The sequence below is a fragment of the Triticum dicoccoides genome, chromosome 5A (genome assembly GCF_002162155.2).
Source record: "Triticum dicoccoides isolate Atlit2015 ecotype Zavitan chromosome 5A, WEW_v2.0, whole genome shotgun sequence".
Lineage (NCBI taxonomy): Eukaryota > Viridiplantae > Streptophyta > Magnoliopsida > Poales > Poaceae > Triticum > Triticum dicoccoides.
Window position 1 is genome coordinate 333568913 of NC_041388.1, and position 12155 is coordinate 333581067.

Sequence of the window (12155 nt, forward strand, 5' to 3'; positions counted from 1 at the left end):
CTCCACATAAATACGTGCATATAGATATGAAAATGAATTTCATCCACATCTCATCCAATTTGAGACTTGGTGGAGTTCCCCCTATATATTGGGTCAAAGAAAGAAAACATGCCAAAGAAACTACAAGAAGTAAATATGCATGCTCAAGACTTTCAAGAACCGAGACCAAATAACAAAGAAATACCAAGGAAAGAAAAGATACCAAATGAATAAATCATCACTTGAAGGGTATCCGTAATGGATACAACAAGGAATGAGATATCCATTGATATACACAAAGAAGATACATCAAACTCCCAAAAGAGAGGATGGTTCCAAACAAACCAAGCTCTCTACAAGGTTTCATGATGGCACAAAGTACCAAAATGAAAACGGCTTGCCTTCCACCAACACACACTTGATAAGGATCGCAAGATGAGTGTTTTATAGAAAATAGGATAGCTCCCCCAAGACTAGTGCATTAGAGAGAATCTGCATTTGAATACAAAATGCACAAGGTGGGATCACCACTTTCACTATATCTAGAAAACACTAGACAAGATCAAGAAATAAACAAGATCCACAAGTGGTATGGAAGACAAAGGGAGTTGATACAATCCTTGGAAAGAGAAAGGGCAAATAAAAAGCAAAAGCCAATGTAAAGATGATCAAAAAATTCTACCACAAAAGTGAGTACAAATTGTCAAAAGACAAGAAGTAAAAGGGAATAGTTCCCAGTGGTAGATAGCAAGGACATCCGACATCATCTTCACACCAAACAAAAAGTAAATTGCATCTTGTAGAGCTAACATGCCACCTAGGAACAAGATAATTTACAATATCAATTCTAGGTGACAATATCTCAAATATACACATTTTCTAGGCTAGTAATATACACATAGCATATTACTCCCTCATAATGTGATACCAATTAAAGATAGACAAGAGGCAATTAAAGGATCCAACAAGAGATAATTAATGGACTATTTAGAATTTGAATTTCTCATGAGAAGACATACCACATAGCGACTAGATGATCTTGTAATATCAATACTAGATGGTATTCCTCATGTACACACATTTATAGGATTGTGAGGTGCACAAAGCACATCACTCCCCCACAATGGGATATTGCATTAATCTCTCACAAGAGCCAACTAAGATATGACCAAGATGCACAAAGGCTCAACTAACGACACACATGTACATGATGTGCAAACCAACACACACATACTTGATTGCTCAAGATAATCAAGTTGGAAGCACAACATATACAAACACATGCAATGAACAAAGCCAAACATGCAAAGGGGCAAGTAACTTTCAATGTAAACAATTTAAGCACGAGTTACCGCAAGGAGGAACATTGGATATAAGATAGAAACTTGATAATCCGAATGACTTGGCTTGAGACAATAAGAATGATGAAGTCCCCTTAATTCTTCATAATGTAGCCAAGTCTCCAATGACCTCCAACAACACCTATTGATCAATTATGAGCTATTTGGTCCCCAACCAAGTTGGGTCCTAAGAGTTTAGTCACAATAGGCTTCGCTACCCAAATGGTTCTTTGCTTCAAACCACTTTGAGTACCAACAAACTTGGCAACCACATTACCAACCTTATCCTTACCAAGAGAATAGACATCCTCAATAATAATTGGGTTGGATAAGTTACCACTAGTGCATGAAGAAGCGAGGTGACCTTTCTCACGACATAGGTAGCAACGTCTACTCTTCACTTGATTTCTCAACTTGAGAAGCATTAGCTTGAGTCTTCTTGGGAAGATGCCTTTCTTCAACTTGAGGTTGAGCATGCGAATGCACTTGTGGCCGCTTCCCTTATTGCTTGTCACTAATGGGCTTCTTATTCAATGGGCAAGACTAACATGATGCCCTTCTACTTTGCACTTGAAGCAAACAATCTTGGCCGAATTCTTGACTTGTTCTTGGCCCTTCTTTTTGTTCACCTTGGACTTCTTCTTCTTGTTGGAGTTGAATCCAAGTCCACCTTTGTCATTGGGGGATTTTTGCACACTAAAGATATTGTTGAGTGTGGATTTCCCTTCATGACTCTTTTCCAAGTCTTTCTTCAAAGAAGTGACTTGGGCCTTGAGCTCTTTGATTTCCTCTACATGGTTAGTCTCAACACAAGTACTAGAGGAAGTATAAGCTTCATTGTTAGAGAAACAAGGCAAGGAAAGTAATTCATCACAAGATGTACCGACATTGTGAGTATATGAATTACAAGGACTAGCACATGACAATATAGCATTTTGACTAAAAGTAGTGCTAGTATCCACATGAGGCTCACTAGATGTTACCTTAGAAATCATGGCCTCATGAGCTATCTTTAGCTCATTATGGGATACTAGAAGATCATCATGAGAGCTTGAGAGCTTTTCATGGGTTTCTTCCAATTTCCCATAATTGCTAGATAGCCACTCAAGTTGATCCCTTAGCTCAACATTCTCCTTCAATATGGATGCTTCACAAGAGATAGAGTTAGTAGCACAAGCATCATCATTAGCAACAAGAGAAGAAGACAACTTGGCACGCTCTTTTGGATATGAAGCTTTAAGTTGAGCATGAGACTCGGTGAGTTTGATGCGCTCACTCTTAATGACCCTTGAGCCATTTTCGAGGTGCTCAAATTCCTCAAGGAGTTTAACATGCGCAACTTCAAGCTCCTTATTTTTAGTTTCAAAATCATTGGCCACCTCAAGAGCTCTATCACGAGATTCCCTCACTCTAGATAATTCTAGAGCAAAAGTCTCCTCAAGAGATTCCTTGGTGGTTTGTTCAAGTTCAAGAGCTTGAGAGAGGTCCGCAATTTCATTAGTGTAATCACGCTCATAACCTTCCATTTTATCAATGGTGACCTCATGCTCCTCAAGACGAGATTCCAACTCATCAATATACTTCTTGCCCTCAATGGCAATGGACATGATTTCCATGAAGTTGGAACGAGCAATTTTATTTTTATGAAGAGCTTTAAAAACCATTTCCCCCTTAATTTTGAAGGAGGCAACATTATCATTCTCTTCATCATTATCCTCATCATCGTTAGTATCAACATAATCATAAAGAGACATATTGGGTTTCAAAGTAGGAGATACCTTTGAAGCCTTAGCCATAAGGCAAAAAGCAATAGATGATGACGTAGGATCCATTGAAGCACCATTAAACACCACATCTTGTTCCATGTAGTGTTGGGTTTCCTCTACATTGTTAGCACAATAATTCAAGGAAATATATGTATTTTTATCATGGCAACAAGACATAGTACACATATCATCATGATATTTAGTCAAGCAATTTCTACATGATATGCAAGGACTATCAACACAAGCATGTAAAACATTTGGAGTGTTCGAAGTGTTAAAGCCCAAAGAAGGAGCATTGCAATAAGATAGTGATGAAGAATCATCCACAATAAGCATACTATCATCATTGCAATGACCAACACTATTCACCATATCATTACCTTGTGGCAAACCACATGTAGGTGAAGTAGAAGAAGTTGAGAAGACTATACGACCGGGGGTGGAGGGAGAACAATCATCCCCACAAATCTTGGACACACCATATTTATCTTGAAGCTTCGTCCACAACTCATGAGCATCCCGGAACGACATGAGTTGAAATATAACTACATTGCTTAAAGCATCGAAAAGCACATTAGAAGCTTGAGCATAGAGATAAGAGTTTTTCTCATCCTCTAAAGATAATCTTTGGGGATCCTTTGGAGGAGAAAAACCCATATCTAGAATTCGCTCTAAATTTGGGTCCATGACCCTAAAGAGATTAAGCATGTGAATTACCCAAACATTAAAATTTGTGCCATCGAAACTAAGAGTGTCAGAGAATCCTAAACCCCTAGTCGACATCCTTACTCTCTAGGCGGTTAATCCCTATAAAGAGAGACGAGGCTCTGATACCAATTGAAAGATCGTGGATGTCGCCTAGAGGGGGAGGGGTGAATAGGCGCTTTAAAATAATTATGGTTTAGGCTTGAACAAATGCGGAATAAACCTAGCGGTTAATTTGCCAAGCATAAAACCTAAAACAACTAGGCTCACCTATGTGCACCAACAACTTATGCTAAGCAAGATAAGCAACTATGAGATAGCAAGATATAAGACAAAGAACAATATGGCTATCACAAAGTAGAGTGCATAAGTAAAGGGCTCGGGTAAGAGATAACCGAGGCACGCGGAGACGATGATGTATCCCGAAGTTCACACCCTTGCGGATGCTAATCTCTGTTTGGAGCGGTGTGGAGGCACAATGCTCCCCAAGAAGCCACTAGGGCCACCGTAATCTCCTCACGCCCTCGCACAATGCAAGATGTCGTGATTCCACTAAGGGACCCTTGAGGGCGGTCATCGAACCCGTACAAATGGCAACCCTTGGGGGCGGTCACCGAACCCATACACTTTGGCAACCCTTGGGGGCGGTCACCGAACCCGTACACTTTGGCAACCCTTGGGGGCGGTCACCGAACCCGTACACTTTGGCAACCCTTGGGGGCGGTCACCGGAACCCGTCAAATTGCTCGGGGCGATCTCCACAACCTAATTAGAGACCCCGAGGCTTTCTCAGAGCTTTACACCACAATGATTGAGCTCCGAACACCAACAACCGTCTAGGGCGCCCAAGCACCCAAGAGGAACAAGCTCAAGGGTACCAAGCACCCAAGAGTAATAAGCTTCTCAACTTGTAATTTCCACGTATCACCGTGGAGAACTCAAACTGATGCACCAAATGCAATGGCAAGGTCACACGGAGTGCCCAAGTCCTTCTCTCTCAAATCCCACCGAAGCAACTAATGCTAGGGAGGGAAATGAGAGGAAGAACAAGAAAGAGAACACAAAGAACTCCAAGATCTAGATCCAAGGGGTTCCCCTCACATAGAGGAGAAAGTGATTGGTGGAAATGTGGATCTAGATCTCCTCTCTCTTTTCCCTCAAAAACTAGCAAGAATCCATGGAGGGATTGAGAGTTAGAAAGCTCGAAGAAGGTCAACAATGGGGGAAGAACATGAGCTCAAAGGATAAGGTTCATTGGGAAGAAGACCCCCTTTTATAGGAGGGGGAAAATCCAACCGTTATGTGCTCAGCCCGCACACGAGCGGTACTACCGCTCCATGAGCGGTACTACCGCTCAGGCGGAAGAAACAGGGAAAAGGAGCAACAAAACATGAACCTTGGGGCGGTAGTACCGCAGGAGACAGCGGTACTACCGCTGGGTTAAGCGGTACTACCGCTCCCTTCGGCGGTACTGCCGCGCAGAACGAAGGGGAAAGGGAAAGAGGGAACCGGGCGGTACTACCGCGGAGAAAGGGCGGTACTACCGCTAAGGAGCGGTACTGCCACACTACTGCCACAGCGAGGTACCGCACAATCCGACACAGAAAAAGACCCCTCGAATCGACGCGGTAGGGACCTGGTAAGCCAGCGGTAGTACTGCTGCGGAGTCAACGCGGGTACTACCGCCGCAGAGCGGTACTGCCGCTTGAGACCCCTCAGCGGTACTACCGCTGGGACCCTGACACAAACCACACTCAAGAAAACAAGAACTGCCATAACTTCTGCATATGAGCTCCGAATTGAGCAAACTCAAGCTTGTTGGAAACAAGGCGACGAGTAGCAACAAAACAACGTCTGGTTATAGTAAGAAGAGGCAGGGGTGGTATGCCTAACAAAAAGAGGAGTGAAACCTTCAACCGAGAAGAACCGACAAAACCTCCAACATCGAAAACATCATAGAAGATGCAAGCGAACTCCGTTTTCGATGAACTCAAGCTTGTCAACAAGATGACCGTAAGCTCTAAGACTCACAAAGAGAACCAAACAAGAACCAAGAAAGATGATGCAAGGATGCAATGGTTTGAGCTCTTAGCGAACGATACGATCAAGCTACTCATCGAGAGCCCCCCTTGATAGTATGGCAATCGATCCTATAACCCGGTCTCCCAACTACCATCATGAGACCGGTAAAATAGAAAACCTGTCAAGGGCAAACCTTTGCCTTTCACATGGTCCACTTGAGCTAGATGATGATGATCTTGACTCCCTCAAGTTGGACCACCTTTCTTGATTGTGTTGGCTCGATGAAGACTAGTTGATTGCTCCCCCATACTCCACTATGGGTGAGCCTTTCTTCCGCACATCTTCACAAGTCCATTGTCACCACAAAGGACGGCAAGCTTCAAGCATTTGATCTCTTCGTGATGCTCCACTTGAACTTGCACACCACAACCTTTCTTGATTGTGTTGACTCGATGAAGACTAGTTGATTGCTCCCCCATACTCTACTATGGGTGAGCTACTCTTCCGCACATCTTCAGAGGTCCATTGTCACCACAAAGGACAGCAAGCTTCAAGCATTTGATCTCTTCATGGTGCTCCACTTGAACTTGCACACCGCAACCTAACCCCACAAAGAACCCTCACGAAGACCATGGGTTAGTACACAAAGCGTAATTGACAATGCTTTACCATACCATGGGATCACTTGATCCCTCTCGGTACATCTTCTACGCTTTGTGGGTTGGTCAACTTGATTCACTCTTTGACTTAGTCTTGATCAACCTCTCACAAGACCAATCTTTAGGTAATTCCTTGAATAGCACCTTGGTCGACACAAACTCTCCTTGAAACAAACACATGTACTTCAAGAAAAGCCTATGGACAAAAACCTTCAAATATAACTCAAGGCAACCATTAGTCCATAGAGATTGTCATCAATTACCAAAACCAAATATGGGGGCACCACATGTTCTTTCACCAAGGGTCATCTTTATTTTAATCCCCCGGGCCAATGCTTGTCTAAGTGTTGGTCCAAACTAGAGCCCCTTGCAGCGCCACCTCGGGGAAACTCGAGGGCTGGTTTTAGTTGTATGGATTGCTTATCCGGTATTGCCCTGAGAACAAGATATGTGCAGCTCCTATCGGGATGTCGGCGCATCGGGCGGTCTTGCTGGACTTGTTTTACCATTGTCGAGGATGTCTTGTAACCGGGATTCCGAGTCTGATCGGGTCTTCTCGCTAGAAGGAATATCCTTCGTTGACCGTGAGAGCTTGTGATGGGCTAAGTTGGGACACCCCTGCAGGGATTTGAACTTTCGAAAGCCGTGCCCGCGGTTATGGGCAGATGGGAATTTGTTAATGTCCGGTTGTAGAAAACCTGAAGTTGATCTTAATTAAAACACATCGACCGCGTGTGTAACCGTGATGGTCTCTTTCCGGCGGAGTCTAGGAAGTGAACACGGTGTTGGAGTAATGCTTGACGTAGGTTGTTCTAGGATCACTTCTTGATCATAGTTGTCCGACCGTGCTTTTGCCTTCTCTTCTCGCTCTCATTTGCGTATATGTTAGCCACCAAATATGCTAGTCGCTTGCTGCAGCTCCACCTCATACCTTTACCTTACCCATAAGCTTAAATAGTCTTGATCGTGAGGGTGTGAGATTGCTGAGTTCCCGTGACTCACAGATACTTCCAAAACCAGTTTGCAGGTGCCGAGATTACCGAGCAGGTGACGCAACCAAGTTCAAGGAGGAGCTCGATGAAGATCTTGTCCTTTGTGTTGTTTCGTTTTAGTTGATCAGTAGTGGAGCCCAGTTGGGGTTGATCGGGGATCTGTGTAGCATTTGGGGTAGTCTTCTTTTATTTTGGTTCCGTAGTCGGACCTTGATTGTATCTAGATGATGTAATGCTTTATTCATGTATTGTGTGAAGTGGCGAGTGTAAGCCAACTATGTATCTTTTCCCTTATGTATTACATGGGTTGTGTGAAGATTACCTCACTTGCGACATTGCTTTCAATGCGGTTATGGCTCTATGTCGTGCTTCGACACGTGGGAGATATAGCCGCATCAAGGGCGTTACACCAGGTAACTCGCTGGTCCACCTCTCTCGCCTAGGCTGATGGAGCAAGTTACTGTCCCAAGCCGGCGCATGGTTCAGCAACTCACCACTCCAAACCAGCTCGCGGAGGAGTGGCAAGTTGCTCTAGGCCGGCAGGGGGGAGCACGGCGGTGCAGGCATTGTGGCTGCCTTGGAAGACGTCGTGTCATACCGCGCCTCCCGTGCCCGCGACCGCGCCATTCACGGTCAACGCGTGCGTAACCGTGCCCTGCCAGGAGAGAAAGAAGCCGGCTATACGGAGATCGACGAGTCGGTGGCCAGCGCGTCCGCATCCACCACCAACATCGAGGGAAGGTATAACACGAGGGGCCGCCGCCGCTTGGGTCCGGGAAGGCCACCGTCGGCGTGTCGCCGGCTTGCACAACCACGACTTGCCCGATTCTTTAGCGCAAAACATCGTCAACCCCCGCCTGGGCTCCACAGAAGCGGAGGAGTATGAAATCCGCCATGTTGCATGAATTTCATCTGGTTGTTAAAAAAGTGTTTAAAATGTATGTGGACAGCGTTGGATGGCCAGCTTCGACATACATGTCCAAGTATTGGTCCCATGTCTGTGAACAAATGTGAGAGCAAATTTGCAGGTCACCGTTGGAGATGCCTGACCAGACATGAACATTGTAGTCCACTTCAGTGTCTTCTACATACTGCTTGAACCGTGCTCGACCGTATGCATATTGTTCCATCTCGATCGAGGGTTGTTCTCCATATGAGCTTGTGGCGTGAACAGTGTGTGGTTGCAGAAAAAAGAGACGATACGACCAAAACCACGTGCACTCAGTGAGAAAAAAACCTTTTGGCCTCCTTTGGTTTGGAGGAATTTTGTAGGATTTTCATAGGATAGGATTTCTATAGGAAAAATTCCTTCAGAGCTCTTTGGTTTGTAGGAATGAAATCCTATTCCTATGGAGGAATTCTTCCTATCCTCCACATTTCATAGGAAAACAAACATTAGCCTAGACTCAATGGAAAAAATCCTATGGTGTGAATCAAAAGGGCACCTCTTTTTCTATTCCTATTTATAGGATTTGAGATGCATGTCATCTCATTTCCTATGACTTTCCTATTCCTATGATTTTCTAATCCTATGAACCAAAGGAGGCCTTTGTTCCCTTCACGAGGTGGATGGAGGCATGGAGCCACCCCCTGCGTACGGCCTGGAGTTGATAGAGTGGCGATGAACGGGCGTGCCAAAAAGCACTTCCATCTGTGGAGCTTTTACTTTTGGTTTTTGCGTCTTCATCCGTTATTCAGTTTGTTAGTTGGATTGTCGATGGCCCTAAACTAAGTTCCCTTGCAAGCCACAGCCTGCCTGCATGGGGGCGTAATGACAACTAAGCACATGAATTTTTCTAGCGGAAACGCCAGACTTTTCAGCTAAAAAGGGGAAGAGTAGATGAACAGAATAAAGAAGCTAGGCTTGTTTTTTTAGAAAAGGAGGAGGACCTCGGCCTCTACATCTAGATGATGCATGCAGCCACTTTATTAGTAATTCACACAAGACTTTATAAAGTCATACAACAGTAAGACTAAAGTCATCGTCTAGTCAACATCTGTCGCTACTCTTATCCAGTTGATGAAGGGATGCTGATAGTGTGGGCCTAATACCAAACAGACCTCGCAGCCAAACCTAACAACTAAAACCCGAGGTCCCAACCAGGACTCCTGTCGGGTATGGGGCACCCACCAGTCCGGCGCACTCCTCAACCAGGACGCCTGCTGGGTATGAGGCCGCCACAGCTAACTGCCATCAATCCATCTTCAGTGTTGTACTGCTGCATCTACCTTGCTCGGTCTAGCTGTCGTCGATGCCACCATGACGCCAAACAATGCCACCATCCCGCGCTCGTCCATCATTACACGCCCACCGGCGAGACCCCGCTGCTCCATGCCGTTGAGACCTGCCATTGTAGACGTGCCAGATGACACGCCGCTCCTCCGTCGCGAACACCACCTGTTGCCACTGGTCCCATCCCCTCCGCCTGCAGTCCTCTAACCGAGCACCCAAACGCCCCAGGTGGCGCCTCCAAAAAAGGTACGACACATGCAGTGCCGCCGCTACCCAATCTAAGGAGATTTTGGGTTTTCACCCGAGGATGGGGTCGGGGTGGAGGGCATGGACCTCGACGGCGCCTGCAAGAAGGAGACCGGCGACCCTGGTCGTCGCTACCGTTGGGATGAAAGAGTCGTCCAGAGTTTCCTCCGGTTCGATGGCACCTCTATCAGCCCCCGCGAACGCACCGAGGCCGACGATCGCGATCGTAAGCCACCAAGTGCAGTGGGAGAGAGCCTGCAGCATGGACGAGATCCACCGGGAACTCACTGCCCACGCAGTCAAGACGTCGTCCATCCACCCCCTCCCCCCCTCCCGCGAATGTCGCCAGCCGAGGGCGACGTCGCCAAGACTAACGGGGTCGCCGCCCCAGATCCAGGTTCCTCCACGATGGCTGAAGTGGCGAGATCCGCCATGAGTGACGAGATCCGGCACCGCACGGCCGACGCCATCGCCCAAGCCCGCCGTCGACCGATCCCGCTACCGCCGGGAGCCCGCACGCTGCCGCGTGTCCCACACCCATGGATCTGGGCGCTCGTGCACCGCCGTGAGCCCGCCGCCTCCGGGATCTGCCACACCGACGGGAGGGTCGCACCCCGCGGCGGATCCGGAAGAGGGAGTAGAGACTCTCCGCCGCCGCCGTCGCACGCACGGGCTTTGCCCGGCGCCGACCATCAGCAGCGGCGAAGGAGGAGAAGGGCGCTGGAGGGTTACTAGGCGGCGGCGGCTGAGCCTTCTCGAGCCGCCCGCGAGGAAGGCGACGCGAGAGGGACGCCTTATCGAGTAGCCCCAATAAAGAAGCTAGTGGCTTCGAAGATTCATGTTTCTTTCTTTTCTGCAAAAACGCAATGCACACGAACTGTGTAGTTTCTATGCATGGGCTCAAATGCTTTTGGTGTGAACAGTAAAATAAATACAATAATTTTTTTAACAAAATATTTTTTTGACATACTTTAACAAATGATTGTTGTGCATGTAACATTTCATCACGGAATGACATTAGTGGGTGACATGATAAAAAAACAAAATCAATGCTCTAAAAATGTTACTTTCAAACATATTTTAGAGTTCTGATTTTTTTTTTGACGATTTCCAACAATGTGATTTCGTGATGAAATTTTGCATGCACAACAAACATTTTTTAAAGTATGTCAAAAAAAATCAGATTAATTTTTTATTTTTTGGTTCTATTGTTCACACCAGGAGCATTTGAGCTTATACACTCACCCCTTTGAACACACACACGTGCACCCTAACCCTGTGAACACATTTGAGATGCTGAGTCGACACAACATTTTGAAATTAGGTCACCACATGCATCTTGTAATCGACGGAAACATATCCTCTCACTAAACGAATATAGCCGGAAAGAATGAAATAAATTTTAAAAATATGAACACCAGTGTTAAGTATAGATCGTAAACCCGACGGACTGGTTCCATCATTAAAAAGCCTAACCATTTAAGCTATGCTCAATTCGCTACGCATTATTCTTGTTGATCCAACGTCCAACGAGCGTCGTTTTGCCACTATGCTCCTCTGGCGGCACACGTTGGTCGAGCAACGCCATCTCCGAGGTGTGGAGCAGGTACGATGAAGGACACGCATGCCAATTGATGTTAATGTTGGTGTCACCGTTGGGTTCACAGACACGGCCATGGAGCTGGTCTAGGGAGGGGGAAAGGAAGGAAGAAGCTGCCACGTGCAATGGTCGCGTTCTCGTCCTTTACACGTCTGAGTATTGTACCACTATATATTTCTTTCAGATCATGGACGTATTAAAAGTATACTATACTAGCATATACTCACGTCTTATATTATTGAATGGAGGGAGTATTTTTTTTAGACCATAGACATAATAAGTATTACCTCCGCTCAAAAATAGTACTTGAAGTTCTAGTTTGCCGTAAGTCAGACTTCTTTAAGTTTGATCGAGTATGTAGAAAAATATGCCAACATCTAGAATATCAAATTAGCTTCATTAGATTCATCATAAGTTCATAATATATATATTTGATGTTCTAGATATCAACATTTTTATTCTATAAAGTTGGTCAAACTTGAAGATGTGACTGGGACAAAACTAAAACTTTAAGTATTTTGGAATAGAAGAAGTAAGTATAAACAAACATACATTGGTTTCGCCAACTTGCGCCTTCATTGTCCAGTCAAAAAAAAGAAGTAAGTATAAACAA